Source organism: Anomaloglossus baeobatrachus, unplaced genomic scaffold (genome assembly GCF_048569485.1).
Source record: "Anomaloglossus baeobatrachus isolate aAnoBae1 unplaced genomic scaffold, aAnoBae1.hap1 Scaffold_929, whole genome shotgun sequence".
Lineage (NCBI taxonomy): Eukaryota > Metazoa > Chordata > Amphibia > Anura > Aromobatidae > Anomaloglossus > Anomaloglossus baeobatrachus.
In genome coordinates, this window is record NW_027445326.1 from 21,293 (window position 1) to 47,515 (window position 26,223).

Genomic DNA, 26,223 nt, shown 5'->3' on the forward strand with positions numbered 1-26,223 from the left:
GTCACAATGCCCCCCGATGACATCACAATAGCGCTGCTGCCTAGAAAACAAGCTGCGCAGAAGAAGTTGTTCTTTGGGTGGGAGGGTGGGCTAGTGGAAGGAGGGGGCAATCTCTTTTTTTCCCGGGTGGTAGGGGGATGACAGGAGAAGGGAAGCGGGTGGTGAGAAAGGTACAGAGGGCAGGGTTTGGGGGCTGGGAAGGAAAGGGAAAAGATTAGGGTTTGGGGATGATGAAAGGGCTTTCTACGGGTAAGGATGGCAAAGGGTGGCAGTGACGGAAAGTCAGGCAACCTGTCCTGTCCGTCTTTTTGTATCGTGAATTGGAAAGACTGCAAGGGGGAGGGGAGTTGCTTGCGCCCTAAAGGAGGAGTTATTCAGATTCATTGCAGTGGGCGGCGGCTGCAAAACGCACCATTCTTCTTGTTTTGGCTCTGCAAAGCAGCCTTTTCAAGGGTTGGCTTGGGTGACAAAATGTCTTGTGTAGGCGTGGGTTTGTCTCCCTCTCGCTCTCTCTCCCTAAGATGTGTCCGGCATAGGCCAGGGTGCCACTCGAGGCCCAAACCAATTCTGGTTATCGCTTCTCGGCCTTTTGGCTAAGATCAAGTGTAGTATCTGTTCTTATCAGTTTAATATCTGATACGTCCCCTATCTGGGGACCATATATTAAATGGATTTTTAGAACAGGGAGATGGAAAAAGAGCTTGCTCTGTCCACTCCACGCATTGACCTGGTATTGCAGTACCTCCAGGAACGGTGCACCCCTTCTTAACCCAGTTTCCAAAAGCAGAACTCAATTCACCTGATTCATATTAGCCCGATTTAATGAATTGGAAGAAAGCATACGTCTTCATATGCACCTCAATTTGGCCCATTCACTTTTCACACTTCCTCCTTTTGTTTTTTATCTTTCACACTTTTGACTTTCTTTATTCATCCAAATAGCAAACTCATCACCACTCAACCTGACCAACTCGGCTATGTCCCCGTGCTGCAGTTCTCTGTCTTATCTAGATCATTTGCAATTGAATGGAATAGATCCCTTTTGGACAAAGTGGATTCACCTGCTGCTGCAGTGACCACAGGTGTGATAACATCTAGAATTGGCATCTGGTGCGATCTCTCCGCTTCCACTCCAAAGAAAGTTACCTGTTTATTCCTATCATGCATTGGTTTTTGGGGTTTTCTTTGAGTAATGATGATCTCTTTAGTAGTCTGTTGGCGCCCTCTCCTGGAGGAATAGTTTGCTTGCTCTTGGACATTCTAAAAGAGAGGTCATGATAGACATTGAGCTTCTGAGCTCAATTGGGGACAGTCATGGGTGATGAATGTTTGCAACCTACTGCGAAGCCTCATACCGCAATATAAGGAACGTCAAATACTAAGAAAGGGCGGCCTATGAAAGAATTACTACTTTCAATAAGTACACTTAAACGGCTAATTGGGAATAGAAAAACTGTAAAAAGCCCTCTGAGAAAGCCCCCCTCTAACCTTTGATAGTAAGCTTTTCTGTAGTCTGCCTGTTGATGTATTTTCCGTTTGAACTGTGCACAACATGAAGAGACGGAACACTGGCGGCTTGTCACAATGCCCCCCGATGACATCACAATAGCGCTGCTGCCTAGAAAACAAGCTGCGCAGAAGAAGTTGTTCTTTGGGTGGGAGGGTGGGCTAGTGGAAGGAGGGGGCAATCTCTTTTTTTCCCGGGTGGTAGGGGGATGACAGGAGAAGGGAAGCGGGTGGTGAGAAAGGTACAGAGGGCAGGGTTTGGGGGCTGGGAAGGAAAGGGAAAAGATTAGGGTTTGGGGATGATGAAAGGGCTTTCTACGGGTAAGGATGGCAAAGGGTGGCAGTGACGGAAAGTCAGGCAACCTGTCCTGTCCGTCTTTTTGTATCGTGAATTGGAAAGACTGCAAGGGGGAGGGGAGTTGCTTGCGCCCTAAAGGAGGAGTTATTCAGATTCATTGCAGTGGGCGGCGGCTGCAAAACGCACCATTCTTCTTGTTTTGGCTCTGCAAAGCAGCCTTTTCAAGGGTTGGCTTGGGTGACAAAATGTCTTGTGTAGGCGTGGGTTTGTCTCCCTCTCGCTCTCTCTCCCTAAGATGTGTCCGGCATAGGCCAGGGTGCCACTCGAGGCCCAAACCAATTCTGGTTATCGCTTCTCGGCCTTTTGGCTAAGATCAAGTGTAGTATCTGTTCTTATCAGTTTAATATCTGATACGTCCCCTATCTGGGGACCATATATTAAATGGATTTTTAGAACAGGGAGATGGAAAAAGAGCTTGCTCTGTCCACTCCACGCATTGACCTGGTATTGCAGTACCTCCAGGAACGGTGCACCCCTTCTTAACCCAGTTTCCAAAAGCAGAACTCAATTCACCTGATTCATATTAGCCCGATTTAATGAATTGGAAGAAAGCATACGTCTTCATATGCACCTCAATTTGGCCCATTCACTTTTCACACTTCCTCCTTTTGTTTTTTATCTTTCACACTTTTGACTTTCTTTATTCATCCAAATAGCAAACTCATCACCACTCAACCTGACCAACTCGGCTATGTCCCCGTGCTGCAGTTCTCTGTCTTATCTAGATCATTTGCAATTGAATGGAATAGATCCCTTTTGGACAAAGTGGATTCACCTGCTGCTGCAGTGACCACAGGTGTGATAACATCTAGAATTGGCATCTGGTGCGATCTCTCCGCTTCCACTCCAAAGAAAGTTACCTGTTTATTCCTATCATGCATTGGTTTTTGGGGTTTTCTTTGAGTAATGATGATCTCTTTAGTAGTCTGTTGGCGCCCTCTCCTGGAGGAATAGTTTGCTTGCTCTTGGACATTCTAAAAGAGAGGTCATGATAGACATTGAGCTTCTGAGCTCAATTGGGGACAGTCATGGGTGATGAATGTTTGCAACCTACTGCGAAGCCTCATACCGCAATATAAGGAACGTCAAATACTAAGAAAGGGCGGCCTATGAAAGAATTACTACTTTCAATAAGTACACTTAAACGGCTAATTGGGAATAGAAAAACTGTAAAAAGCCCTCTGAGAAAGCCCCCCTCTAACCTTTGATAGTAAGCTTTTCTGTAGTCTGCCTGTTGATGTATTTTCCGTTTGAACTGTGCACAACATGAAGAGACGGAACACTGGCGGCTTGTCACAATGCCCCCCGATGACATCACAATAGCGCTGCTGCCTAGAAAACAAGCTGCGCAGAAGAAGTTGTTCTTTGGGTGGGAGGGTGGGCTAGTGGAAGGAGGGGGCAATCTCTTTTTTTCCCGGGTGGTAGGGGGATGACAGGAGAAGGGAAGCGGGTGGTGAGAAAGGTACAGAGGGCAGGGTTTGGGGGCTGGGAAGGAAAGGGAAAAGATTAGGGTTTGGGGATGATGAAAGGGCTTTCTACGGGTAAGGATGGCAAAGGGTGGCAGTGACGGAAAGTCAGGCAACCTGTCCTGTCCGTCTTTTTGTATCGTGAATTGGAAAGACTGCAAGGGGGAGGGGAGTTGCTTGCGCCCTAAAGGAGGAGTTATTCAGATTCATTGCAGTGGGCGGCGGCTGCAAAACGCACCATTCTTCTTGTTTTGGCTCTGCAAAGCAGCCTTTTCAAGGGTTGGCTTGGGTGACAAAATGTCTTGTGTAGGCGTGGGTTTGTCTCCCTCTCGCTCTCTCTCCCTAAGATGTGTCCGGCATAGGCCAGGGTGCCACTCGAGGCCCAAACCAATTCTGGTTATCGCTTCTCGGCCTTTTGGCTAAGATCAAGTGTAGTATCTGTTCTTATCAGTTTAATATCTGATACGTCCCCTATCTGGGGACCATATATTAAATGGATTTTTAGAACAGGGAGATGGAAAAAGAGCTTGCTCTGTCCACTCCACGCATTGACCTGGTATTGCAGTACCTCCAGGAACGGTGCACCCCTTCTTAACCCAGTTTCCAAAAGCAGAACTCAATTCACCTGATTCATATTAGCCCGATTTAATGAATTGGAAGAAAGCATACGTCTTCATATGCACCTCAATTTGGCCCATTCACTTTTCACACTTCCTCCTTTTGTTTTTTATCTTTCACACTTTTGACTTTCTTTATTCATCCAAATAGCAAACTCATCACCACTCAACCTGACCAACTCGGCTATGTCCCCGTGCTGCAGTTCTCTGTCTTATCTAGATCATTTGCAATTGAATGGAATAGATCCCTTTTGGACAAAGTGGATTCACCTGCTGCTGCAGTGACCACAGGTGTGATAACATCTAGAATTGGCATCTGGTGCGATCTCTCCGCTTCCACTCCAAAGAAAGTTACCTGTTTATTCCTATCATGCATTGGTTTTTGGGGTTTTCTTTGAGTAATGATGATCTCTTTAGTAGTCTGTTGGCGCCCTCTCCTGGAGGAATAGTTTGCTTGCTCTTGGACATTCTAAAAGAGAGGTCATGATAGACATTGAGCTTCTGAGCTCAATTGGGGACAGTCATGGGTGATGAATGTTTGCAACCTACTGCGAAGCCTCATACCGCAATATAAGGAACGTCAAATACTAAGAAAGGGCGGCCTATGAAAGAATTACTACTTTCAATAAGTACACTTAAACGGCTAATTGGGAATAGAAAAACTGTAAAAAGCCCTCTGAGAAAGCCCCCCTCTAACCTTTGATAGTAAGCTTTTCTGTAGTCTGCCTGTTGATGTATTTTCCGTTTGAACTGTGCACAACATGAAGAGACGGAACACTGGCGGCTTGTCACAATGCCCCCCGATGACATCACAATAGCGCTGCTGCCTAGAAAACAAGCTGCGCAGAAGAAGTTGTTCTTTGGGTGGGAGGGTGGGCTAGTGGAAGGAGGGGGCAATCTCTTTTTTTCCCGGGTGGTAGGGGGATGACAGGAGAAGGGAAGCGGGTGGTGAGAAAGGTACAGAGGGCAGGGTTTGGGGGCTGGGAAGGAAAGGGAAAAGATTAGGGTTTGGGGATGATGAAAGGGCTTTCTACGGGTAAGGATGGCAAAGGGTGGCAGTGACGGAAAGTCAGGCAACCTGTCCTGTCCGTCTTTTTGTATCGTGAATTGGAAAGACTGCAAGGGGGAGGGGAGTTGCTTGCGCCCTAAAGGAGGAGTTATTCAGATTCATTGCAGTGGGCGGCGGCTGCAAAACGCACCATTCTTCTTGTTTTGGCTCTGCAAAGCAGCCTTTTCAAGGGTTGGCTTGGGTGACAAAATGTCTTGTGTAGGCGTGGGTTTGTCTCCCTCTCGCTCTCTCTCCCTAAGATGTGTCCGGCATAGGCCAGGGTGCCACTCGAGGCCCAAACCAATTCTGGTTATCGCTTCTCGGCCTTTTGGCTAAGATCAAGTGTAGTATCTGTTCTTATCAGTTTAATATCTGATACGTCCCCTATCTGGGGACCATATATTAAATGGATTTTTAGAACAGGGAGATGGAAAAAGAGCTTGCTCTGTCCACTCCACGCATTGACCTGGTATTGCAGTACCTCCAGGAACGGTGCACCCCTTCTTAACCCAGTTTCCAAAAGCAGAACTCAATTCACCTGATTCATATTAGCCCGATTTAATGAATTGGAAGAAAGCATACGTCTTCATATGCACCTCAATTTGGCCCATTCACTTTTCACACTTCCTCCTTTTGTTTTTTATCTTTCACACTTTTGACTTTCTTTATTCATCCAAATAGCAAACTCATCACCACTCAACCTGACCAACTCGGCTATGTCCCCGTGCTGCAGTTCTCTGTCTTATCTAGATCATTTGCAATTGAATGGAATAGATCCCTTTTGGACAAAGTGGATTCACCTGCTGCTGCAGTGACCACAGGTGTGATAACATCTAGAATTGGCATCTGGTGCGATCTCTCCGCTTCCACTGCAAAGAAAGTTACCTGTTTATTCCTATCATGCATTGGTTTTTGGGGTTTTCTTTGAGTAATGATGATCTCTTTAGTAGTCTGTTGGCGCCCTCTCCTGGAGGAATAGTTTGCTTGCTCTTGGACATTCTAAAAGAGAGGTCATGATAGACATTGAGCTTCTGAGCTCAATTGGGGACAGTCATGGGTGATGAATGTTTGCAACCTACTGCGAAGCCTCATACCGCAATATAAGGAACGTCAAATACTAAGAAAGGGCGGCCTATGAAAGAATTACTACTTTCAATAAGTACACTTAAACGGCTAATTGGGAATAGAAAAACTGTAAAAAGCCCTCTGAGAAAGCCCCCCTCTAACCTTTGATAGTAAGCTTTTCTGTAGTCTGCCTGTTGATGTATTTTCCGTTTGAACTGTGCACAACATGAAGAGACGGAACACTGGCGGCTTGTCACAATGCCCCCCGATGACATCACAATAGCGCTGCTGCCTAGAAAACAAGCTGCGCAGAAGAAGTTGTTCTTTGGGTGGGAGGGTGGGCTAGTGGAAGGAGGGGGCAATCTCTTTTTTTCCCGGGTGGTAGGGGGATGACAGGAGAAGGGAAGCGGGTGGTGAGAAAGGTACAGAGGGCAGGGTTTGGGGGCTGGGAAGGAAAGGGAAAAGATTAGGGTTTGGGGATGATGAAAGGGCTTTCTACGGGTAAGGATGGCAAAGGGTGGCAGTGACGGAAAGTCAGGCAACCTGTCCTGTCCGTCTTTTTGTATCGTGAATTGGAAAGACTGCAAGGGGGAGGGGAGTTGCTTGCGCCCTAAAGGAGGAGTTATTCAGATTCATTGCAGTGGGCGGCGGCTGCAAAACGCACCATTCTTCTTGTTTTGGCTCTGCAAAGCAGCCTTTTCAAGGGTTGGCTTGGGTGACAAAATGTCTTGTGTAGGCGTGGGTTTGTCTCCCTCTCGCTCTCTCTCCCTAAGATGTGTCCGGCATAGGCCAGGGTGCCACTCGAGGCCCAAACCAATTCTGGTTATCGCTTCTCGGCCTTTTGGCTAAGATCAAGTGTAGTATCTGTTCTTATCAGTTTAATATCTGATACGTCCCCTATCTGGGGACCATATATTAAATGGATTTTTAGAACAGGGAGATGGAAAAAGAGCTTGCTCTGTCCACTCCACGCATTGACCTGGTATTGCAGTACCTCCAGGAACGGTGCACCCCTTCTTAACCCAGTTTCCAAAAGCAGAACTCAATTCACCTGATTCATATTAGCCCGATTTAATGAATTGGAAGAAAGCATACGTCTTCATATGCACCTCAATTTGGCCCATTCACTTTTCACACTTCCTCCTTTTGTTTTTTATCTTTCACACTTTTGACTTTCTTTATTCATCCAAATAGCAAACTCATCACCACTCAACCTGACCAACTCGGCTATGTCCCCGTGCTGCAGTTCTCTGTCTTATCTAGATCATTTGCAATTGAATGGAATAGATCCCTTTTGGACAAAGTGGATTCACCTGCTGCTGCAGTGACCACAGGTGTGATAACATCTAGAATTGGCATCTGGTGCGATCTCTCCGCTTCCACTCCAAAGAAAGTTACCTGTTTATTCCTATCATGCATTGGTTTTTGGGGTTTTCTTTGAGTAATGATGATCTCTTTAGTAGTCTGTTGGCGCCCTCTCCTGGAGGAATAGTTTGCTTGCTCTTGGACATTCTAAAAGAGAGGTCATGATAGACATTGAGCTTCTGAGCTCAATTGGGGACAGTCATGGGTGATGAATGTTTGCAACCTACTGCGAAGCCTCATACCGCAATATAAGGAACGTCAAATACTAAGAAAGGGCGGCCTATGAAAGAATTACTACTTTCAATAAGTACACTTAAACGGCTAATTGGGAATAGAAAAACTGTAAAAAGCCCTCTGAGAAAGCCCCCCTCTAACCTTTGATAGTAAGCTTTTCTGTAGTCTGCCTGTTGATGTATTTTCCGTTTGAACTGTGCACAACATGAAGAGACGGAACACTGGCGGCTTGTCACAATGCCCCCCGATGACATCACAATAGCGCTGCTGCCTAGAAAACAAGCTGCGCAGAAGAAGTTGTTCTTTGGGTGGGAGGGTGGGCTAGTGGAAGGAGGGGGCAATCTCTTTTTTTCCCGGGTGGTAGGGGGATGACAGGAGAAGGGAAGCGGGTGGTGAGAAAGGTACAGAGGGCAGGGTTTGGGGGCTGGGAAGGAAAGGGAAAAGATTAGGGTTTGGGGATGATGAAAGGGCTTTCTACGGGTAAGGATGGCAAAGGGTGGCAGTGACGGAAAGTCAGGCAACCTGTCCTGTCCGTCTTTTTGTATCGTGAATTGGAAAGACTGCAAGGGGGAGGGGAGTTGCTTGCGCCCTAAAGGAGGAGTTATTCAGATTCATTGCAGTGGGCGGCGGCTGCAAAACGCACCATTCTTCTTGTTTTGGCTCTGCAAAGCAGCCTTTTCAAGGGTTGGCTTGGGTGACAAAATGTCTTGTGTAGGCGTGGGTTTGTCTCCCTCTCGCTCTCTCTCCCTAAGATGTGTCCGGCATAGGCCAGGGTGCCACTCGAGGCCCAAACCAATTCTGGTTATCGCTTCTCGGCCTTTTGGCTAAGATCAAGTGTAGTATCTGTTCTTATCAGTTTAATATCTGATACGTCCCCTATCTGGGGACCATATATTAAATGGATTTTTAGAACAGGGAGATGGAAAAAGAGCTTGCTCTGTCCACTCCACGCATTGACCTGGTATTGCAGTACCTCCAGGAACGGTGCACCCCTTCTTAACCCAGTTTCCAAAAGCAGAACTCAATTCACCTGATTCATATTAGCCCGATTTAATGAATTGGAAGAAAGCATACGTCTTCATATGCACCTCAATTTGGCCCATTCACTTTTCACACTTCCTCCTTTTGTTTTTTATCTTTCACACTTTTGACTTTCTTTATTCATCCAAATAGCAAACTCATCACCACTCAACCTGACCAACTCGGCTATGTCCCCGTGCTGCAGTTCTCTGTCTTATCTAGATCATTTGCAATTGAATGGAATAGATCCCTTTTGGACAAAGTGGATTCACCTGCTGCTGCAGTGACCACAGGTGTGATAACATCTAGAATTGGCATCTGGTGCGATCTCTCCGCTTCCACTCCAAAGAAAGTTACCTGTTTATTCCTATCATGCATTGGTTTTTGGGGTTTTCTTTGAGTAATGATGATCTCTTTAGTAGTCTGTTGGCGCCCTCTCCTGGAGGAATAGTTTGCTTGCTCTTGGACATTCTAAAAGAGAGGTCATGATAGACATTGAGCTTCTGAGCTCAATTGGGGACAGTCATGGGTGATGAATGTTTGCAACCTACTGCGAAGCCTCATACCGCAATATAAGGAACGTCAAATACTAAGAAAGGGCGGCCTATGAAAGAATTACTACTTTCAATAAGTACACTTAAACGGCTAATTGGGAATAGAAAAACTGTAAAAAGCCCTCTGAGAAAGCCCCCCTCTAACCTTTGATAGTAAGCTTTTCTGTAGTCTGCCTGTTGATGTATTTTCCGTTTGAACTGTGCACAACATGAAGAGACGGAACACTGGCGGCTTGTCACAATGCCCCCCGATGACATCACAATAGCGCTGCTGCCTAGAAAACAAGCTGCGCAGAAGAAGTTGTTCTTTGGGTGGGAGGGTGGGCTAGTGGAAGGAGGGGGCAATCTCTTTTTTTCCCGGGTGGTAGGGGGATGACAGGAGAAGGGAAGCGGGTGGTGAGAAAGGTACAGAGGGCAGGGTTTGGGGGCTGGGAAGGAAAGGGAAAAGATTAGGGTTTGGGGATGATGAAAGGGCTTTCTACGGGTAAGGATGGCAAAGGGTGGCAGTGACGGAAAGTCAGGCAACCTGTCCTGTCCGTCTTTTTGTATCGTGAATTGGAAAGACTGCAAGGGGGAGGGGAGTTGCTTGCGCCCTAAAGGAGGAGTTATTCAGATTCATTGCAGTGGGCGGCGGCTGCAAAACGCACCATTCTTCTTGTTTTGGCTCTGCAAAGCAGCCTTTTCAAGGGTTGGCTTGGGTGACAAAATGTCTTGTGTAGGCGTGGGTTTGTCTCCCTCTCGCTCTCTCTCCCTAAGATGTGTCCGGCATAGGCCAGGGTGCCACTCGAGGCCCAAACCAATTCTGGTTATCGCTTCTCGGCCTTTTGGCTAAGATCAAGTGTAGTATCTGTTCTTATCAGTTTAATATCTGATACGTCCCCTATCTGGGGACCATATATTAAATGGATTTTTAGAACAGGGAGATGGAAAAAGAGCTTGCTCTGTCCACTCCACGCATTGACCTGGTATTGCAGTACCTCCAGGAACGGTGCACCCCTTCTTAACCCAGTTTCCAAAAGCAGAACTCAATTCACCTGATTCATATTAGCCCGATTTAATGAATTGGAAGAAAGCATACGTCTTCATATGCACCTCAATTTGGCCCATTCACTTTTCACACTTCCTCCTTTTGTTTTTTATCTTTCACACTTTTGACTTTCTTTATTCATCCAAATAGCAAACTCATCACCACTCAACCTGACCAACTCGGCTATGTCCCCGTGCTGCAGTTCTCTGTCTTATCTAGATCATTTGCAATTGAATGGAATAGATCCCTTTTGGACAAAGTGGATTCACCTGCTGCTGCAGTGACCACAGGTGTGATAACATCTAGAATTGGCATCTGGTGCGATCTCTCCGCTTCCACTCCAAAGAAAGTTACCTGTTTATTCCTATCATGCATTGGTTTTTGGGGTTTTCTTTGAGTAATGATGATCTCTTTAGTAGTCTGTTGGCGCCCTCTCCTGGAGGAATAGTTTGCTTGCTCTTGGACATTCTAAAAGAGAGGTCATGATAGACATTGAGCTTCTGAGCTCAATTGGGGACAGTCATGGGTGATGAATGTTTGCAACCTACTGCGAAGCCTCATACCGCAATATAAGGAACGTCAAATACTAAGAAAGGGCGGCCTATGAAAGAATTACTACTTTCAATAAGTACACTTAAACGGCTAATTGGGAATAGAAAAACTGTAAAAAGCCCTCTGAGAAAGCCCCCCTCTAACCTTTGATAGTAAGCTTTTCTGTAGTCTGCCTGTTGATGTATTTTCCGTTTGAACTGTGCACAACATGAAGAGACGGAACACTGGCGGCTTGTCACAATGCCCCCCGATGACATCACAATAGCGCTGCTGCCTAGAAAACAAGCTGCGCAGAAGAAGTTGTTCTTTGGGTGGGAGGGTGGGCTAGTGGAAGGAGGGGGCAATCTCTTTTTTTCCCGGGTGGTAGGGGGATGACAGGAGAAGGGAAGCGGGTGGTGAGAAAGGTACAGAGGGCAGGGTTTGGGGGCTGGGAAGGAAAGGGAAAAGATTAGGGTTTGGGGATGATGAAAGGGCTTTCTACGGGTAAGGATGGCAAAGGGTGGCAGTGACGGAAAGTCAGGCAACCTGTCCTGTCCGTCTTTTTGTATCGTGAATTGGAAAGACTGCAAGGGGGAGGGGAGTTGCTTGCGCCCTAAAGGAGGAGTTATTCAGATTCATTGCAGTGGGCGGCGGCTGCAAAACGCACCATTCTTCTTGTTTTGGCTCTGCAAAGCAGCCTTTTCAAGGGTTGGCTTGGGTGACAAAATGTCTTGTGTAGGCGTGGGTTTGTCTCCCTCTCGCTCTCTCTCCCTAAGATGTGTCCGGCATAGGCCAGGGTGCCACTCGAGGCCCAAACCAATTCTGGTTATCGCTTCTCGGCCTTTTGGCTAAGATCAAGTGTAGTGTTGTTCGAAGAGGTGGTTTAAGCTCCAGGCCACCTTAGTACAATGATACAATGCACACTGGAAGGTTGCGCTTGCTAGTACTCTGGGTGGATAGTATATTCATCTAGAGGAAAACATGGCCCTACCAGGATCGAGGCTATTAGACTGAGTAAGGGTGGGGGGGCTATGGTACAACGTGCCCCAGGACTGACGACCCTGGAGTGAGTCTGAGCTTGCTGGCTTGGGACCCCGGCAAGCCTTGGGCTCTGTAGCACACCGTACCTTGCCTTTTCATACTTTTTGAGCATATTACCCTATCCCGGCCTTCTGGCTAGGAAGGGAAATTTTTACAATCCCGGTCGGAGGTCTGGTCAGCTTTGGGCTGAGAAACTAACACCCGGTTGGAGGTCTGGGTCAGCTTCGGCTGAGAAACCAACACCCGGTTGGAGGTCTGGGTCAGCTTCGGCTGAGAAACCAACACCCGGTTGGAGGTCCGGTTAGCCTTGGGCTGAGAAACCAACACCGGTTGACGGTCCGGGCAGTTTCGGCTGCGAAACCAACAACTAGTAGCTCTCTACTCCACTTGGGTAAGATGCCTGGGTGGACGCTGGGAGCAACGACAAGGCTCAACCAGGCTTCGGCTTGGGGGAGCACCGAAGATCCCTGACCCTTGCTGTGGCCTTCTGGCTCGGAGGGACGGGGTTGATTTTTGGGGACCCTCTCCTCACGGTGGGGTCCACACGAATCCTAGCCTTTGCACTGTTTTTGGTGTGACTTCGGTCATGCATTTTTTGTGGTGCTTTGGAAAGCTTCATTAAATCAAAAATCTGTGAGGCTCGGCAGATGCAATGCACACTGGAAGGTTGCGCTTGCTAGTACTCTTAATGTATAGTATATTCATCTAGAGGAAAACATGGCCCTACCAGGATCGAGGCTATTAGACTGAGTAAGTGTGGGGGCTATGGTGCAATGTGCCCCAGGACTGACGACCCTGGAGTGAGTCTGAGCTTGCTGGCTTGGGACCCCGGCGAGCCTTGGGCTCTGTAGCACACCGTACCTTGCCCTTTCATACTTTCTGAGCATATTGCTCTATCCCGGCCTTCTGGCTAGGAAGGAAAATTTTTATAATCATGGTCGGAGGTCCGTTCAGCTTTGGGCTGAGAAACCAACACCCGGTTGGAGGTCCGGGTCAGCTTCGGCTGAGAAACCAACACCCGGTTGGAGGTCTGGGTCAGCTTCGGCTGAGAAACCAACACCCGGTTGGAGGTCCGGGTCAGCTTCGGCTGAGAAACCAACACCCGGTTGGAGGTCCGGTTAGCCTTGGGCTGAGAAACCAACACCGGTTGACGGTCCGGGCAGTTTCGGCTGCGAAACCAACAACTAGTAGCTCTCTACTCCACTTGGGTAAGATGCCTGGGTGGACGCTGGGAGCAACGACAAGGCTCAACCAGGCTTCGGCTTGGGGGAGCACCGAAGATCCCTGACCCTTGCTGTGGCCTTCTGGCTCGGAGGGACGGGGTTGATTTTTGGGGACCCTCTCCTCACGGAGGGGTCCACACGAATCCTAGCCTTTGCACTGTTTTTGGTGTGACTTCGGTCATGCATTTTTTGCGGTGCTTTGGAAAGCTTCATTAAATCAAAAATCTGTTCTTATCAGTTTAATATCTGATACGTCCCCTATCTGGGGACCATATATTAAATGGATTTTTAGAACAGGGAGATGGAAAAAGAGCTTGCTCTGTCCACTCCACGCATTGACCTGGTATTGCAGTACCTCCAGGAACGGTGCACCCCTTCTTAACCCAGTTTCCAAAAGCAGAACTCAATTCACCTGATTCATATTAGCCCGATTTAATGAATTGGAAGAAAGCATACGTCTTCATATGCACCTCAATTTGGCCCATTCACTTTTCACACTTCCTCCTTTTGTTTTTTATCTTTCACACTTTTGACTTTCTTTATTCATCCAAATAGCAAACTCATCACCACTCAACCTGACCAACTCGGCTATGTCCCCGTGCTGCAGTTCTCTGTCTTATCTAGATCATTTGCAATTGAATGGAATAGATCCCTTTTGGACAAAGTGGATTCACCTGCTGCTGCAGTGACCACAGGTGTGATAACATCTAGAATTGGCATCTGGTGCGATCTCTCCGCTTCCACTCCAAAGAAAGTTACCTGTTTATTCCTATCATGCATTGGTTTTTGGGGTTTTCTTTGAGTAATGATGATCTCTTTAGTAGTCTGTTGGCGCCCTCTCCTGGAGGAATAGTTTGCTTGCTCTTGGACATTCTAAAAGAGAGGTCATGATAGACATTGAGCTTCTGAGCTCAATTGGGGACAGTCATGGGTGATGAATGTTTGCAACCTACTGCGAAGCCTCATACCGCAATATAAGGAACGTCAAATACTAAGAAAGGGCGGCCTATGAAAGAATTACTACTTTCAATAAGTACACTTAAACGGCTAATTGGGAATAGAAAAACTGTAAAAAGCCCTCTGAGAAAGCCCCCCTCTAACCTTTGATAGTAAGCTTTTCTGTAGTCTGCCTGTTGATGTATTTTCCGTTTGAACTGTGCACAACATGAAGAGACGGAACACTGGCGGCTTGTCACAATGCCCCCCGATGACATCACAATAGCGCTGCTGCCTAGAAAACAAGCTGCGCAGAAGAAGTTGTTCTTTGGGTGGGAGGGTGGGCTAGTGGAAGGAGGGGGCAATCTCTTTTTTTCCCGGGTGGTAGGGGGATGACAGGAGAAGGGAAGCGGGTGGTGAGAAAGGTACAGAGGGCAGGGTTTGGGGGCTGGGAAGGAAAGGGAAAAGATTAGGGTTTGGGGATGATGAAAGGGCTTTCTACGGGTAAGGATGGCAAAGGGTGGCAGTGACGGAAAGTCAGGCAACCTGTCCTGTCCGTCTTTTTGTATCGTGAATTGGAAAGACTGCAAGGGGGAGGGGAGTTGCTTGCGCCCTAAAGGAGGAGTTATTCAGATTCATTGCAGTGGGCGGCGGCTGCAAAACGCACCATTCTTCTTGTTTTGGCTCTGCAAAGCAGCCTTTTCAAGGGTTGGCTTGGGTGACAAAATGTCTTGTGTAGGCGTGGGTTTGTCTCCCTCTCGCTCTCTCTCCCTAAGATGTGTCCGGCATAGGCCAGGGTGCCACTCGAGGCCCAAACCAATTCTGGTTATCGCTTCTCGGCCTTTTGGCTAAGATCAAGTGTAGTATCTGTTCTTTATCGCTTCTCGGCCTTTTGGCTAAGATTAAGTGTAGTATCTGTGAGGCTCGGCAGATGCAATGCACACTGGAAGGTTGCGCTTGCTAGTACTCTTGATGTATAGTATATTCATCTAGAGGAAAACATGGCCCTACCAGGATCGAGGCTATTAGACTGAGTAAGTGTGGGGGCTATGGTGCAATGTGCCCCAGGACTGACGACCCTGGAGTGAGTCTGAGCTTGCTGGCTTGGGACCCCGGCGAGCCTTGGGCTCTGTAGCACACCGTACCTTGCCCTTTCATACTTTCTGAGCATATTGCTCTATCCCGGCCTTCTGGCTAGGAAGGGAAATTTTTATAATCATGGTCGGAGGTCCGTTCAGCTTTGGGCTGAGAAACCAACACCCGGTTGGAGGTCCGGGTCAGCTTCGGCTGAGAAACCAACACCCGGTTGGAGGTCTGGGTCAGCTTCGGCTGAGAAACCAACACCCGGTTGGAGGTCCGGGTCAGCTTCGGCTGAGAAACCAACACCCGGTTGGAGGTCCGGTTAGCCTTGGGCTGAGAAACCAACACCGGTTGACGGTCCGGGCAGTTTCGGCTGCGAAACCAACAACTAGTAGCTCTCTACTCCACTTGGGTAAGATGCCTGGGTGGACGCTGGGAGCAACGACAAGGCTCAACCAGGCTTCGGCTTGGGGGAGCACCGAAGATCCCTGACCCTTGCTGTGGCCTTCTGGCTCGGAGGGACGGGGTTGATTTTTGGGGACCCTCTCCTCACGGAGGGGTCCACACGAATCCTAGCCTTTGCACTGTTTTTGGTGTGACTTCGGTCATGCATTTTTTGCGGTGCTTTGGAAAGCTTCATTAAATCAAAAATCTGTTCTTATCAGTTTAATATCTGATACGTCCCCTATCTGGGGACCATATATTAAATGGATTTTTAGAACAGGGAGATGGAAAAAGAGCTTGCTCTGTCCACTCCACGCATTGACCTGGTATTGCAGTACCTCCAGGAACGGTGCACCCCTTCTTAACCCAGTTTCCAAAAGCAGAACTCAATTCACCTGATTCATATTAGCCCGATTTAATGAATTGGAAGAAAGCATACGTCTTCATATGCACCTCAATTTGGCCCATTCACTTTTCACACTTCCTCCTTTTGTTTTTTATCTTTCACACTTTTGACTTTCTTTATTCATCCAAATAGCAAACTCATCACCACTCAACCTGACCAACTCGGCTATGTCCCCGTGCTGCAGTTCTCTGTCTTATCTAGATCATTTGCAATTGAATGGAATAGATCCCTTTTGGACAAAGTGGATTCACCTGCTGCTGCAGTGACCACAGGTGTGATAACATCTAGAATTGGCATCTGGTGCGATCTCTCCGCTTCCACTCCAAAGAAAGTTACCTGTTTATTCCTATCATGCATTGGTTTTTGGGGTTTTCTTTGAGTAATGATGATCTCTTTAGTAGTCTGTTGGCGCCCTCTCCTGGAGGAATAGTTTGCTTGCTCTTGGACATTCTAAAAGAGAGGTCATGATAGACATTGAGCTTCTGAGCTCAATTGGGGACAGTCATGGGTGATGAATGTTTGCAACCTACTGCGAAGCCTCATACCGCAATATAAGGAACGTCAAATACTAAGAAAGGGCGGCCTATGAAAGAATTACTACTTTCAATAAGTACACTTAAACGGCTAATTGGGAATAGAAAAACTGTAAAAAGCCCTCTGAGAAAGCCCCCCTCTAACCTTTGATAGTAAGCTTTTCTGTAGTCTGCCTGTTGATGTATTTTCCGTTTGAACTGTGCACAACATGAAGAGACGGAACACTGGCGGCTTGTCACAATGCCCCCCGATGACATCACAATAGCGCTGCTGCCTAGAAAACAAGCTGCGCAGAAGAAGTTGTTCTTTGGGTGGGAGGGTGGGCTAGTGGAAGGAGGGGGCAATCTCTTTTTTTCCCGGGTGGTAGGGGGATGACAGGAGAAGGGAAGCGGGTGGTGAGAAAGGTACAGAGGGCAGGGTTTGGGGGCTGGGAAGGAAAGGGAAAAGATTAGGGTTTGGGGATGATGAAAGGGCTTTCTACGGGTAAGGATGGCAAAGGGTGGCAGTGACGGAAAGTCAGGCAACCTGTCCTGTCCGTCTTTTTGTATCGTGAATTGGAAAGACTGCAAGGGGGAGGGGAGTTGCTTGCGCCCTAAAGGAGGAGTTATTCAGATTCATTGCAGTGGGCGGCGGCTGCAAAACGCACCATTCTTCTTGTTTTGGCTCTGCAAAGCAGCCTTTTCAAGGGTTGGCTTGGGTGACAAAATGTCTTGTGTAGGCGTGGGTTTGTCTCCCTCTCGCTCTCTCTCCCTAAGATGTGTCCGGCATAGGCCAGGGTGCCACTCGAGGCCCAAACCAATTCTGGTTATCGCTTCTCGGCCTTTTGGCTAAGATCAAGTGTAGTATCTGTGAGGCTCGGCAGATGCAATGCACACTGGAAGGTTGCGCTTGCTAGTACTCTTGATGTATAGTATATTCATCTAGAGGAAAACATGGCCCTACCAGGATCGAGGCTATTAGACTGAGTAAGTGTGGGGGCTATGGTGCAATGTGCCCCAGGACTGACGACCCTGGAGTGAGTCTGAGCTTGCTGGCTTGGGACCCCGGCGAGCCTTGGGCTCTGTAGCACACCGTACCTTGCCCTTTCATACTTTCTGAGCATATTGCTCTATCCCGGCCTTCTGGCTAGGAAGGGAAATTTTTATAATCATGGTCGGAGGTCCGTTCAGCTTTGGGCTGAGAAACCAACACCCGGTTGGAGGTCCGGGTCAGCTTCGGCTGAGAAACCAACACCCGGTTGGAGGTCTGGGTCAGCTTCGGCTGAGAAACCAACACCCGGTTGGAGGTCCGGGTCAGCTTCGGCTGAGAAACCAACACCCGGTTGGAGGTCCGGTTAGCCTTGGGCTGAGAAACCAACACCGGTTGACGGTCCGGGCAGTTTCGGCTGCGAAACCAACAACTAGTAGCTCTCTACTCCACTTGGGTAAGATGCCTGGGTGGACGCTGGGAGCAACGACAAGGCTCAACCAGGCTTCGGCTTGGGGGAGCACCGAAGATCCCTGACCCTTGCTGTGGCCTTCTGGCTCGGAGGGACGGGGTTGATTTTTGGGGACCCTCTCCTCACGGAGGGGTCCACACGAATCCTAGCCTTTGCACTGTTTTTGGTGTGACTTCGGTCATGCATTTTTTGCGGTGCTTTGGAAAGCTTCATTAAATCAAAAATCTGTTCTTATCAGTTTAATATCTGATACGTCCCCTATCTGGGGACCATATATTAAATGGATTTTTAGAACAGGGAGATGGAAAAAGAGCTTGCTCTGTCCACTCCACGCATTGACCTGGTATTGCAGTACCTCCAGGAACGGTGCACCCCTTCTTAACCCAGTTTCCAAAAGCAGAACTCAATTCACCTGATTCATATTAGCCCGATTTAATGAATTGGAAGAAAGCATACGTCTTCATATGCACCTCAATTTGGCCCATTCACTTTTCACACTTCCTCCTTTTGTTTTTTATCTTTCACACTTTTGACTTTCTTTATTCATCCAAATAGCAAACTCATCACCACTCAACCTGACCAACTCGGCTATGTCCCCGTGCTGCAGTTCTCTGTCTTATCTAGATCATTTGCAATTGAATGGAATAGATCCCTTTTGGACAAAGTGGATTCACCTGCTGCTGCAGTGACCACAGGTGTGATAACATCTAGAATTGGCATCTGGTGCGATCTCTCCGCTTCCACTCCAAAGAAAGTTACCTGTTTATTCCTATCATGCATTGGTTTTTGGGGTTTTCTTTGAGTAATGATGATCTCTTTAGTAGTCTGTTGGCGCCCTCTCCTGGAGGAATAGTTTGCTTGCTCTTGGACATTCTAAAAGAGAGGTCATGATAGACATTGAGCTTCTGAGCTCAATTGGGGACAGTCATGGGTGATGAATGTTTGCAACCTACTGCGAAGCCTCATACCGCAATATAAGGAACGTCAAATACTAAGAAAGGGCGGCCTATGAAAGAATTACTACTTTCAATAAGTACACTTAAACGGCTAATTGGGAATAGAAAAACTGTAAAAAGCCCTCTGAGAAAGCCCCCCTCTAACCTTTGATAGTAAGCTTTTCTGTAGTCTGCCTGTTGATGTATTTTCCGTTTGAACTGTGCACAACATGAAGAGACGGAACACTGGCGGCTTGTCACAATGCCCCCCGATGACATCACAATAGCGCTGCTGCCTAGAAAACAAGCTGCGCAGAAGAAGTTGTTCTTTGGGTGGGAGGGTGGGCTAGTGGAAGGAGGGGGCAATCTCTTTTTTTCCCGGGTGGTAGGGGGATGACAGGAGAAGGGAAGCGGGTGGTGAGAAAGGTACAGAGGGCAGGGTTTGGGGGCTGGGAAGGAAAGGGAAAAGATTAGGGTTTGGGGATGATGAAAGGGCTTTCTACGGGTAAGGATGGCAAAGGGTGGCAGTGACGGAAAGTCAGGCAACCTGTCCTGTCCGTCTTTTTGTATCGTGAATTGGAAAGACTGCAAGGGGGAGGGGAGTTGCTTGCGCCCTAAAGGAGGAGTTATTCAGATTCATTGCAGTGGGCGGCGGCTGCAAAACGCACCATTCTTCTTGTTTTGGCTCTGCAAAGCAGCCTTTTCAAGGGTTGGCTTGGGTGACAAAATGTCTTGTGTAGGCGTGGGTTTGTCTCCCTCTCGCTCTCTCTCCCTAAGATGTGTCCGGCATAGGCCAGGGTGCCACTCGAGGCCCAAACCAATTCTGGTTATCGCTTCTCGGCCTTTTGGCTAAGATCAAGTGTAGTATCTGTTCTTATCAGTTTAATATCTGATACGTCCCCTATCTGGGGACCATATATTAAATGGATTTTTAGAACAGGGAGATGGAAAAAGAGCTTGCTCTGTCCACTCCACGCATTGACCTGGTATTGCAGTACCTCCAGGAACGGTGCACCCCTTCTTAACCCAGTTTCCAAAAGCAGAACTCAATTCACCTGATTCATATTAGCCCGATTTAATGAATTGGAAGAAAGCATACGTCTTCATATGCACCTCAATTTGGCCCATTCACTTTTCACACTTCCTCCTTTTGTTTTTTATCTTTCACACTTTTGACTTTCTTTATTCATCCAAATAGCAAACTCATCACCACTCAACCTGACCAACTCGGCTATGTCCCCGTGCTGCAGTTCTCTGTCTTATCTAGATCATTTGCAATTGAATGGAATAGATCCCTTTTGGACAAAGTGGATTCACCTGCTGCTGCAGTGACCACAGGTGTGATAACATCTAGAATTGGCATCTGGTGCGATCTCTCCGCTTCCACTCCAAAGAAAGTTACCTGTTTATTCCTATCATGCATTGGTTTTTGGGGTTTTCTTTGAGTAATGATGATCTCTTTAGTAGTCTGTTGGCGCCCTCTCCTGGAGGAATAGTTTGCTTGCTCTTGGACATTCTAAAAGAGAGGTCATGATAGACATTGAGCTTCTGAGCTCAATTGGGGACAGTCATGGGTGATGAATGTTTGCAACCTACTGCGAAGCCTCATACCGCAATATAAGGAACGTCAAATACTAAGAAAGGGCGGCCTATGAAAGAATTACTACTTTCAATAAGTACACTTAAACGGCTAATTGGGAATAGAAAAACTGTAAAAAGCCCTCTGAGAAAGCCCCCCTCTAACCTTTGATAGTAAGCTTTTCTGTAGTCTGCCTGTTGATGTATTTTCCGTTTGAACTGTGCACAACATGAAGAGACGGAACACTGGCGGCTTGTCACAATGCCCCCCGATGACATCACAATAGCGCTGCTGCCTAGAAAACAAGCTGCGCAGAAGAAGTTGTTCTTTGGGTGGGAGGGTGGGCTAGTGGAAGGAGGGGGCAATCTCTTTTTTTCCCGGGTGGTAGGGGGATGACAGGAGAAGGGAAGCGGGTGGTGAGAAAGGTACAGAGGGCAGGGTTTGGGGGCTGGGAAGGAAAGGGAAAAGATTAGGGTTTGGGGATGATGAAAGGGCTTTCTACGGGTAAGGATGGCAAAGGGTGGCAGTGACGGAAAGTCAGGCAACCTGTCCTGTCCGTCTTTTTGTATCGTGAATTGGAAAGACTGCAAGGGGGAGGGGAGTTGCTTGCGCCCTAAAGGAGGAGTTATTCAGATTCATTGCAGTGGGCGGCGGCTGCAAAACGCACCATTCTTCTTGTTTTGGCTCTGCAAAGCAGCCTTTTCAAGGGTTGGCTTGGGTGACAAAATGTCTTGTGTAGGCGTGGGTTTGTCTCCCTCTCGCTCTCTCTCCCTAAGATGTGTCCGGCATAGGCCAGGGTGCCACTCGAGGCCCAAACCAATTCTGGTTATCGCTTCTCGGCCTTTTGGCTAAGATCAAGTGTAGTATCTGTTCTTATCAGTTTAATATCTGATACGTCCCCTATCTGGGGACCATATATTAAATGGATTTTTAGAACAGGGAGATGGAAAAAGAGCTTGCTCTGTCCACTCCACGCATTGACCTGGTATTGCAGTACCTCCAGGAACGGTGCACCCCTTCTTAACCCAGTTTCCAAAAGCAGAACTCAATTCACCTGATTCATATTAGCCCGATTTAATGAATTGGAAGAAAGCATACGTCTTCATATGCACCTCAATTTGGCCCATTCACTTTTCACACTTCCTCCTTTTGTTTTTTATCTTTCACACTTTTGACTTTCTTTATTCATCCAAATAGCAAACTCATCACCACTCAACCTGACCAACTCGGCTATGTCCCCGTGCTGCAGTTCTCTGTCTTATCTAGATCATTTGCAATTGAATGGAATAGATCCCTTTTGGACAAAGTGGATTCACCTGCTGCTGCAGTGACCACAGGTGTGATAACATCTAGAATTGGCATCTGGTGCGATCTCTCCGCTTCCACTCCAAAGAAAGTTACCTGTTTATTCCTATCATGCATTGGTTTTTGGGGTTTTCTTTGAGTAATGATGATCTCTTTAGTAGTCTGTTGGCGCCCTCTCCTGGAGGAATAGTTTGCTTGCTCTTGGACATTCTAAAAGAGAGGTCATGATAGACATTGAGCTTCTGAGCTCAATTGGGGACAGTCATGGGTGATGAATGTTTGCAACCTACTGCGAAGCCTCATACCGCAATATAAGGAACGTCAAATACTAAGAAAGGGCGGCCTATGAAAGAATTACTACTTTCAATAAGTACACTTAAACGGCTAATTGGGAATAGAAAAACTGTAAAAAGCCCTCTGAGAAAGCCCCCCTCTAACCTTTGATAGTAAGCTTTTCTGTAGTCTGCCTGTTGATGTATTTTCCGTTTGAACTGTGCACAACATGAAGAGACGGAACACTGGCGGCTTGTCACAATGCCCCCCGATGACATCACAATAGCGCTGCTGCCTAGAAAACAAGCTGCGCAGAAGAAGTTGTTCTTTGGGTGGGAGGGTGGGCTAGTGGAAGGAGGGGGCAATCTCTTTTTTTCCCGGGTGGTAGGGGGATGACAGGAGAAGGGAAGCGGGTGGTGAGAAAGGTACAGAGGGCAGGGTTTGGGGGCTGGGAAGGAAAGGGAAAAGATTAGGGTTTGGGGATGATGAAAGGGCTTTCTACGGGTAAGGATGGCAAAGGGTGGCAGTGACGGAAAGTCAGGCAACCTGTCCTGTCCGTCTTTTTGTATCGTGAATTGGAAAGACTGCAAGGGGGAGGGGAGTTGCTTGCGCCCTAAAGGAGGAGTTATTCAGATTCATTGCAGTGGGCGGCGGCTGCAAAACGCACCATTCTTCTTGTTTTGGCTCTGCAAAGCAGCCTTTTCAAGGGTTGGCTTGGGTGACAAAATGTCTTGTGTAGGCGTGGGTTTGTCTCCCTCTCGCTCTCTCTCCCTAAGATGTGTCCGGCATAGGCCAGGGTGCCACTCGAGGCCCAAACCAATTCTGGTTATCGCTTCTCGGCCTTTTGGCTAAGATCAAGTGTAGTATCTGTTCTTATCAGTTTAATATCTGATACGTCCCCTATCTGGGGACCATATATTAAATGGATTTTTAGAACAGGGAGATGGAAAAAGAGCTTGCTCTGTCCACTCCACGCATTGACCTGGTATTGCAGTACCTCCAGGAACGGTGCACCCCTTCTTAACCCAGTTTCCAAAAGCAGAACTCAATTCACCTGATTCATATTAGCCCGATTTAATGAATTGGAAGAAAGCATACGTCTTCATATGCACCTCAATTTGGCCCATTCACTTTTCACACTTCCTCCTTTTGTTTTTTATCTTTCACACTTTTGACTTTCTTTATTCATCCAAATAGCAAACTCATCACCACTCAACCTGACCAACTCGGCTATGTCCCCGTGCTGCAGTTCTCTGTCTTATCTAGATCATTTGCAATTGAATGGAATAGATCCCTTTTGGACAAAGTGGATTCACCTGCTGCTGCAGTGACCACAGGTGTGATAACATCTAGAATTGGCATCTGGTGCGATCTCTCCGCTTCCACTCCAAAGAAAGTTACCTGTTTATTCCTATCATGCATTGGTTTTTGGGGTTTTCTTTGAGTAATGATGATCTCTTTAGTAGTCTGTTGGCGCCCTCTCCTGGAGGAATAGTTTGCTTGCTCTTGGACATTCTAAAAGAGAGGTCATGATAGACATTGAGCTTCTGAGCTCAATTGGGGACAGTCATGGGTGATGAATGTTTGCAACCTACTGCGAAGCCTCATACCGCAATATAAGGAACGTCAAATACTAAGAAAGGGCGGCCTATGAAAGAATTACTACTTTCAATAAGTACACTTAAACGGCTAATTGGGAATAGAAAAACTGTAAAAAGCCCTCTGAGAAAGCCCCCCTCTAACCTTTGATAGTAAGCTTTTCTGTAGTCTGCCTGTTGATGTATTTTCCGTTTGAACTGTGCACAACATGAAGAGACGGAACACTGGCGGCTTGTCACAATGCCCCCCGATGACATCACAATAGCGCTGCTGCCTAGAAAACAAGCTGCGCAGAAGAAGTTGTTCTTTGGGTGGGAGGGTGGGCTAGTGGAAGGAGGGGGCAATCTCTTTTTTTCCCGGGTGGTAGGGGGATGACAGGAGAAGGGAAGCGGGTGGTGAGAAAGGTACAGAGGGCAGGGTTTGGGGGCTGGGAAGGAAAGGGAAAAGATTAGGGTTTGGGGATGATGAAAGGGCTTTCTACGGGTAAGGATGGCAAAGGGTGGCAGTGACGGAAAGTCAGGCAACCTGTCCTGTCCGTCTTTTTGTATCGTGAATTGGAAAGACTGCAAGGGGGAGGGGAGTTGCTTGCGCCCTAAAGGAGGAGTTATTCAGATTCATTGCAGTGGGCGGCGGCTGCAAAACGCACCATTCTTCTTGTTTTGGCTCTGCAAAGCAGCCTTTTCAAGGGTTGGCTTGGGTGACAAAATGTCTTGTGTAGGCGTGGGTTTGTCTCCCTCTCGCTCTCTCTCCCTAAGATGTGTCCGGCATAGGCCAGGGTGCCACTCGAGGCCCAAACCAATTCTGGTTATCGCTTCTCGGCCTTTTGGCTAAGATCAAGTGTAGTATCTGTTCTTATCAGTTTAATATCTGATACGTCCCCTATCTGGGGACCATATATTAAATGGATTTTTAGAACAGGGAGATGGAAAAAGAGCTTGCTCTGTCCACTCCACGCATTGACCTGGTATTGCAGTACCTCCAGGAACGGTGCACCCCTTCTTAACCCAGTTTCCAAAAGCAGAACTCAATTCACCTGATTCATATTAGCCCGATTTAATGAATTGGAAGAAAGCATACGTCTTCATATGCACCTCAATTTGGCCCATTCACTTTTCACACTTCCTCCTTTTGTTTTTTATCTTTCACACTTTTGACTTTCTTTATTCATCCAAATAGCAAACTCATCACCACTCAACCTGACCAACTCGGCTATGTCCCCGTGCTGCAGTTCTCTGTCTTATCTAGATCATTTGCAATTGAATGGAATAGATCCCTTTTGGACAAAGTGGATTCACCTGCTGCTGCAGTGACCACAGGTGTGATAACATCTAGAATTGGCATCTGGTGCGATCTCTCCGCTTCCACTCCAAAGAAAGTTACCTGTTTATTCCTATCATGCATTGGTTTTTGGGGTTTTCTTTGAGTAATGATGATCTCTTTAGTAGTCTGTTGGCGCCCTCTCCTGGAGGAATAGTTTGCTTGCTCTTGGACATTCTAAAAGAGAGGTCATGATAGACATTGAGCTTCTGAGCTCAATTGGGGACAGTCATGGGTGATGAATGTTTGCAACCTACTGCGAAGCCTCATACCGCAATATAAGGAACGTCAAATACTAAGAAAGGGCGGCCTATGAAAGAATTACTACTTTCAATAAGTACACTTAAACGGCTAATTGGGAATAGAAAAACTGTAAAAAGCCCTCTGAGAAAGCCCCCCTCTAACCTTTGATAGTAAGCTTTTCTGTAGTCTGCCTGTTGATGTATTTTCCGTTTGAACTGTGCACAACATGAAGAGACGGAACACTGGCGGCTTGTCACAATGCCCCCCGATGACATCACAATAGCGCTGCTGCCTAGAAAACAAGCTGCGCAGAAGAAGTTGTTCTTTGGGTGGGAGGGTGGGCTAGTGGAAGGAGGGGGCAATCTCTTTTTTTCCCGGGTGGTAGGGGGATGACAGGAGAAGGGAAGCGGGTGGTGAGAAAGGTACAGAGGGCAGGGTTTGGGGGCTGGGAAGGAAAGGGAAAAGATTAGGGTTTGGGGATGATGAAAGGGCTTTCTACGGGTAAGGATGGCAAAGGGTGGCAGTGACGGAAAGTCAGGCAACCTGTCCTGTCCGTCTTTTTGTATCGTGAATTGGAAAGACTGCAAGGGGGAGGGGAGTTGCTTGCGCCCTAAAGGAGGAGTTATTCAGATTCATTGCAGTGGGCGGCGGCTGCAAAACGCACCATTCTTCTTGTTTTGGCTCTGCAAAGCAGCCTTTTCAAGGGTTGGCTTGGGTGACAAAATGTCTTGTGTAGGCGTGGGTTTGTCTCCCTCTCGCTCTCTCTCCCTAAGATGTGTCCGGCATAGGCCAGGGTGCCACTCGAGGCCCAAACCAATTCTGGTTATCGCTTCTCGGCCTTTTGGCTAAGATCAAGTGTAGTATCTGTTCTTATCAGTTTAATATCTGATACGTCCCCTATCTGGGGACCATATATTAAATGGATTTTTAGAACAGGGAGATGGAAAAAGAGCTTGCTCTGTCCACTCCACGCATTGACCTGGTATTGCAGTACCTCCAGGAACGGTGCACCCCTTCTTAACCCAGTTTCCAAAAGCAGAACTCAATTCACCTGATTCATATTAGACCGATTTAATGAA

General features: G+C 47.4%; 15 non-coding genes and 2 pseudogenes across 15 annotated transcripts; all 17 read left to right on the forward strand.

The window, feature by feature from the left end:
- Window positions 1-573: 573 nt before the first annotated feature.
- On the forward strand, window positions 574-764 carry LOC142289410 (U2 spliceosomal RNA). The gene has a single exon (XR_012749897.1). It is a non-coding gene; the product is annotated as a U2 spliceosomal RNA (small nuclear RNA).
- Window positions 765-2,151: 1,387 nt separating this feature from the next.
- LOC142289411 (U2 spliceosomal RNA) lies at window positions 2,152-2,342 on the forward strand. The gene has a single exon (XR_012749898.1). It is a non-coding gene; the product is annotated as a U2 spliceosomal RNA (small nuclear RNA).
- A 1,387-nt stretch (window positions 2,343-3,729) lies between these two features.
- LOC142289413 (U2 spliceosomal RNA) lies at window positions 3,730-3,920 on the forward strand. Its single transcript, XR_012749900.1, has one exon. It is a non-coding gene; the product is annotated as a U2 spliceosomal RNA (small nuclear RNA).
- Window positions 3,921-5,307: 1,387 nt separating this feature from the next.
- On the forward strand, window positions 5,308-5,498 carry LOC142289414 (U2 spliceosomal RNA). Its single transcript, XR_012749901.1, has one exon. It is a non-coding gene; the product is annotated as a U2 spliceosomal RNA (small nuclear RNA).
- A 1,387-nt stretch (window positions 5,499-6,885) lies between these two features.
- LOC142289415 (U2 spliceosomal RNA) lies at window positions 6,886-7,076 on the forward strand. Its single transcript, XR_012749902.1, has one exon. It is a non-coding gene; the product is annotated as a U2 spliceosomal RNA (small nuclear RNA).
- Window positions 7,077-8,463: 1,387 nt separating this feature from the next.
- LOC142289417 (U2 spliceosomal RNA) lies at window positions 8,464-8,654 on the forward strand. Its single transcript, XR_012749903.1, has one exon. It is a non-coding gene; the product is annotated as a U2 spliceosomal RNA (small nuclear RNA).
- A 1,387-nt stretch (window positions 8,655-10,041) lies between these two features.
- Window positions 10,042-10,232, forward strand: LOC142289418 (U2 spliceosomal RNA). The gene has a single exon (XR_012749904.1). It is a non-coding gene; the product is annotated as a U2 spliceosomal RNA (small nuclear RNA).
- Window positions 10,233-13,239: 3,007 nt separating this feature from the next.
- Window positions 13,240-13,432, forward strand: LOC142289425 (U2 spliceosomal RNA). Its single transcript, XR_012749911.1, has one exon. It is a non-coding gene; the product is annotated as a U2 spliceosomal RNA (small nuclear RNA).
- A 1,387-nt stretch (window positions 13,433-14,819) lies between these two features.
- On the forward strand, window positions 14,820-14,996 carry LOC142289428 (U2 spliceosomal RNA; annotated as a pseudogene).
- A 686-nt stretch (window positions 14,997-15,682) lies between these two features.
- On the forward strand, window positions 15,683-15,875 carry LOC142289426 (U2 spliceosomal RNA). The gene has a single exon (XR_012749912.1). It is a non-coding gene; the product is annotated as a U2 spliceosomal RNA (small nuclear RNA).
- A 1,387-nt stretch (window positions 15,876-17,262) lies between these two features.
- LOC142289429 (U2 spliceosomal RNA) lies at window positions 17,263-17,389 on the forward strand (annotated as a pseudogene).
- A 688-nt stretch (window positions 17,390-18,077) lies between these two features.
- Window positions 18,078-18,270, forward strand: LOC142289427 (U2 spliceosomal RNA). The gene has a single exon (XR_012749913.1). It is a non-coding gene; the product is annotated as a U2 spliceosomal RNA (small nuclear RNA).
- Window positions 18,271-19,657: 1,387 nt separating this feature from the next.
- LOC142289419 (U2 spliceosomal RNA) lies at window positions 19,658-19,848 on the forward strand. The gene has a single exon (XR_012749905.1). It is a non-coding gene; the product is annotated as a U2 spliceosomal RNA (small nuclear RNA).
- Window positions 19,849-21,235: 1,387 nt separating this feature from the next.
- LOC142289420 (U2 spliceosomal RNA) lies at window positions 21,236-21,426 on the forward strand. Its single transcript, XR_012749906.1, has one exon. It is a non-coding gene; the product is annotated as a U2 spliceosomal RNA (small nuclear RNA).
- A 1,387-nt stretch (window positions 21,427-22,813) lies between these two features.
- LOC142289421 (U2 spliceosomal RNA) lies at window positions 22,814-23,004 on the forward strand. The gene has a single exon (XR_012749907.1). It is a non-coding gene; the product is annotated as a U2 spliceosomal RNA (small nuclear RNA).
- Window positions 23,005-24,391: 1,387 nt separating this feature from the next.
- Window positions 24,392-24,582, forward strand: LOC142289422 (U2 spliceosomal RNA). The gene has a single exon (XR_012749908.1). It is a non-coding gene; the product is annotated as a U2 spliceosomal RNA (small nuclear RNA).
- Window positions 24,583-25,969: 1,387 nt separating this feature from the next.
- LOC142289423 (U2 spliceosomal RNA) lies at window positions 25,970-26,160 on the forward strand. Its single transcript, XR_012749909.1, has one exon. It is a non-coding gene; the product is annotated as a U2 spliceosomal RNA (small nuclear RNA).
- Window positions 26,161-26,223: the final 63 nt, after the last annotated feature.